This window comes from Echinops telfairi, unplaced genomic scaffold (assembly GCF_000313985.2).
Source record: "Echinops telfairi isolate 266 unplaced genomic scaffold, ASM31398v2 ScPeMD7_443;HRSCAF=831, whole genome shotgun sequence".
Lineage (NCBI taxonomy): Eukaryota > Metazoa > Chordata > Mammalia > Afrosoricida > Tenrecidae > Echinops > Echinops telfairi.
Window position 1 is genome coordinate 77128888 of NW_022104341.1, and position 4833 is coordinate 77133720.

At 37.5% G+C, this 4833-nt stretch overlaps 1 protein-coding gene across 1 annotated transcript in view; it reads left to right on the forward strand.

Moving 5' to 3' along the window:
- The window catches only part of FAF1 (Fas associated factor 1), a 525932-nt gene that overhangs the window by 229819 nt on the left and 291280 nt on the right, over window positions 1-4833 (forward strand). The window lies entirely within an intron of this gene.

Sequence of the window (4833 nt, forward strand, 5' to 3'; positions counted from 1 at the left end):
AAAAAAGCTTCTACCTTTGTCTCTATTCTGGTCTCCTAAACCATGAGAAAACTTGCCACTAAAAAAAATTTATTTCTTGCATAACTACCATGAGTACTCGCGCATAAGCCGACCTGAATTTCAGCGGAGGCACCTAATTTTACCACAAAAACTGCATAAGAAATGTGCTGGAAAACTCTGCTTATACACAAGAATATACGTACTTTGGTTGGCAAGGATCCTTAGACCTCTGTGAAGATTAAAGTTGAAGTAGTAGAATGACTGTATTTTGAAGATAAAGAGAAACTACTCAAAGATGGGTTAACTTTGATGATTCTGGTCAAGCATTCAGAGACATTATTCAGAAGAAAATTATTCCTGGATACAACTAAAGACATACCTCACTGTTAGCAGCAGCAGCAGCCTCTAGAATCAATTTAATTAGACAGTATTTTAACAATAATGCAACAAGTCAGTATGATTTTAAATTCCCTGTAGCTTTCCCTTAGGGTCTCTGATGGTGTAAAGGTTAAGCAGTGGACAGCTAACCTCAAGGTCAGCTTTTTGAAAACACCAGCTGCTCCCTGGGATGAAATATGAAGCTCTCTACTCCTGTGAAGAGTGACAGTCTCGGAAACCCATAGGAACGGTTCTACCCTGCCCTGTAGGGTTGCTATGAATTGGAATCAACTCGGTGACACTGAGTTTGGTTTTTGTTTGGTTTTGTTTTCCCTTACCAGGCACTCTCATTCCCACCCACCAGATCACCAAAGAAAGAAGCTCACATGCCAGTTTTGAAAAGCCATCTTAGTCTAAGTTAGGTATTCTTTCTTTAAGTTTCCACACTAAAAAGCCCATTGCCATCAAGTCACTTCTGATGCATAGTTACCCTAATATAAGAGTTCCAAGCCTGTAAAACAGGAGCAGACAGTTTCCTCTTTGTCATGGAGTGGCTGGTGGGTTTGAGCCACCAACCCTGCAGTTAGCAGCCCAACACTTACCCTGTAGCACCACCTGAGCTCCTTAGCTTTTCATCACACCTCAGCAAAATTGGTATTAGAATTCTTAGCACAGAGTAAGTTTTAACTTTCTTTCTTTAGTGCCTGGAGGGAAATCTTGAGTGTAATCACTAAAGTGAGTTAGAGCTGGGTTAATGTTATTTATTGTTTGACATTAGCAAGTAAAAACATTGGTTTCCTTATGTGTAAAATGAAAATGATTGTAATGGCAACATTAAGTTGGGAGTGATGCTTTTAGTGCCTGTTATATTGTTAGTTTTCCTGGAGTCAGCTTTGACTCATAGTGGCCTAAAGTATAAATTTTCCAGTCGTGTACTAGCCTCAAAACTGTTGGTGTGTTTGGGCCTATGTGTCAGTCCATCTCTCTGAAAGTTTCTCCTTTTTGTTCCGGATATCCTTCTCCAGGGATTGGTCCCTCCTGATGGCATGTCTGAAGTAAGGGACACAAAGTTGTGCAATCCTCATTTCTTTCTTTTTAAAAAAATCCCTTTATTGGGAGCTCTTAGAGATATCATAACATTCTATAGTTCCATCTCCTCAAGCAGTGTTGTACAATTGCTACCATAATCAGTTTTAAAACATTTTCTTCTTTAACCCCTTGATCGCCGCTCCCTTTTGTGCACTCCCACTCTACACCCCCCTGGGAGCCCTTATTACTTTTTTTTTTTTTCTTGCCTTAACCATCCTCATTTCTAAGAAGCATTTTATTTTGTTCTTCTGACAGCCCATGCTATATTTAGTATTCTTTACCAACACTACAGTTGAATATGTCAGCTCTTAAGTCTTTCATTTTCATTGTCCTGTTTTTGAATTGTATCTGAGGTGATTGAAAATAGCAGTAGCATTTGTTAAAGACTGTTGTTAGTTGTCAGGTTTCTTACCTATGGTGGCTCTGTGTGCTCGGGGTATAACTGCCCCATAGTGTTTTCAAGGTTGGGACATTTCAGTGCCTCTGAGTGGGTTGCAACCTCTATCCTTTTTGCAACAAGCCAAATGATTCCTGCTGCCATTGAATTCATGCCATTAAATCGATTCAGACTCAATAGGCACATGTATAGGGTTTCTAAAACTAAATCTTTGTGGGAGCAAGTAGCCTCATCTTTCTCCAACAGAGCGGCTGATAGGTTTAAAATACTTGCCAGGCAGTTAGTAGTTCAGTTCTTACCCAACAGTGCCACCAGTGATCCTTAGACAAGAGACTAACAACTATTTTTCTTTATGTATGTATGTATTTATTTATTTATTTATTTACCTACCTATCTATTTATTTATTATTGGTTAAGTGAATGTATCAGGCTTGAGCCTGAGGTTGATGATAATACCTTCATCAGATTTTCAAAACAAGCAAGCAAGCAAACAAACCTGTGTTCACAAGAAGCACTGAATATGGTCGATTAGCACCAACACTATGAACAAAAACAAAAATATCAAATTCTGCCATCGAGGTGACCTGATAGTGACCTAATAGGACAGGGTAGAATTGCCTCTCTGAGTTTCTGAGACTGTAACTCTTTATGGGAGTAGAAAGCCCTGTCTTTCTCCAGAGAAGCAGTTAGTGGTTTTGAACTGCTGACCTTCTACTAAGTAGCCTAACCTGTAACCACCAATCCACCAGGGCTCCTGTACCACCACTAGCTCTATGTAAGAAAAGAAGAAGGAGGAAGACTGTCAATCTTAATAACAGGAAGAGGTGCAGGTAGAGAGAGATTGTGAGTCTTAATAGCATTAGGTATAATATAAAAGTATGTTCAATGCATAAAAGAAGGTTCTGTTCTTTGAACTCGTGCAGAGGAGTGAAACTAAAATATGAAAAAGAACTACCATAAAACACTATAGATCCTTTTGCTGATGTTTCATTGTCGTAAGATTTTGAAGTATTAGTATTTTCTAATGGATCACTGTCAACTAATATGCATTAAAACTCACATTTAGTTTTGTAAAATCCAATATTCTTAATTGTATGCAGTAGGATCTGTTATCCTTTCCTTGAAGAGGAAACTGATGCTACAGAATAATTAATTACCTAAAATAGGATTTCTTTTGTGGTGAATACTCAATAAGTATTGTTGAAACAATAAATAATTGACTTTTTTAAGGTTAAACAACTAGTAAGTAATGAGACAGGGATTCAAATCTAGCTCTGACTCTTGAACATTTTATAGTCATAAATATTATTCTTGCCAGTGTACCTTCCCCCAGAGTTACCCAAGAATTGTTAAAACTAGACTAAATTGATGTTCTTCTAAGTAGTCTGGCCATCAGGAGTTGTTTTGCCAAACCTTTCTGCAAAGTTATTGCATAAGTCTGCCAATCAGGATCAGAAACATTTAAGGAATTGCATAAAGGCAAGCACAAAAAGTATTAAACCTATGTGTAGATTCATATATAAAGATAAAGCAGGATCTATATAATAATGAAGACTCCTGGAACTTTGCGCTCTTTCGCTTAACTTTGAAGTCCTTCATGATTTAAATCCTTCATATTTTTCAAGTTTTCTCTTTCACAAACCCTGCTTTTATACTTCTTCATTGCTTTTTAGATCTTTGCTTAAATTCTCCAATCTCCATCTCTGCTTAAACAATTCTTTGTGTGAAATCACCCTCTGTGACTATTCGTTAGATTGCCAACCATCCTTTCTTCATAGCATTTCAAAATATTTTCTCCTGTCTGAGCAACCTGCCATATCTTACTGTTTCAAATTCTCTGTATAGTCTGCCTGAGGTCAGTGATTCTTTTTTTAAATATATATATTATTACAAATAATAGGGATGAAATATTCACAGAATTAGTGAGTGAATGGTGAACGCATAGCAGGCAAATACATTCATCTTTGTATCTCCAGAAGCAACCTCACCTTTTAGGACATAAGCGGAAGTATAAAGAACATGGAATCAAATCTTACCTTGGACAAGGAGCCCTGGTGGTGGTGTGGTGTCCATAGAGCAGTAAACTGCAAAGTCAACAATTTGATACCACCAGCTGGGGCTCTGGAGAAAGATGAGGCTTTCTACTCCCATAAAGAGTTGCAGTATCAAACTCACAAGGGCACTTCTCCTCTCTCCTGTAAGGTCAACATGAGTCAGGACTGACTTGGTGGCAGTGAATTTGAATTTGGCCTTGGTCAAATTACCTAACCTTTTGAAACCACAATTTTATAATAAAATGAGACCTCACCTGTAGGTTAGAGAGAGAGGATGGGAGGGAGAGTAATTAAAACTTTATAAAAACTTAACTTCTTTTCTTTTTTTTAAACTTAATGTCATAAGTGTTCCAGGAGTGAATTGAATCACCTTGTAGTACACTTACAGAAAGTCTTTTACCATTTCCTTAACTTGGTTGTTTTTGTCTGGCCCAGCTGCACTTAATGTCTCAGCAGCGTTTGGCATAATTGATCATACCCTGGTAATTGAAGTAGTTATCTCTTTTGACTCCCTTATACTAGATTGTCTTGAGTTTTATCTCATGTACTGTTTATCAGTCTTCTTTGCCCTATCTCCTCCTCCTCTTCAAATTATTGGAATGAGCAGGGCCCTATCCTAGCGTCTCACTCTTCCTCTAGGTCAGTAGTTCTCAATCTTCCTCATGCCGTGGCCCTTTAATTCAGTTCCTCATGTTGTGGTGACCCCTAACCATAAAATTATAACTGTAATTTTGCTACTGTTAAGAATCGCCATGTAAATATCTGATATGCAGATTGTATTTTCATTCTTACAAATTGAACATAATTAAAGCATAGTGATTAGTTACAAAAACAGTATGTAATTATATATTGTGAAATATTTATTTCTAATTACAAATCAATGAAATTTTGTCTTGAAGCATGGTGTAGGGGGGG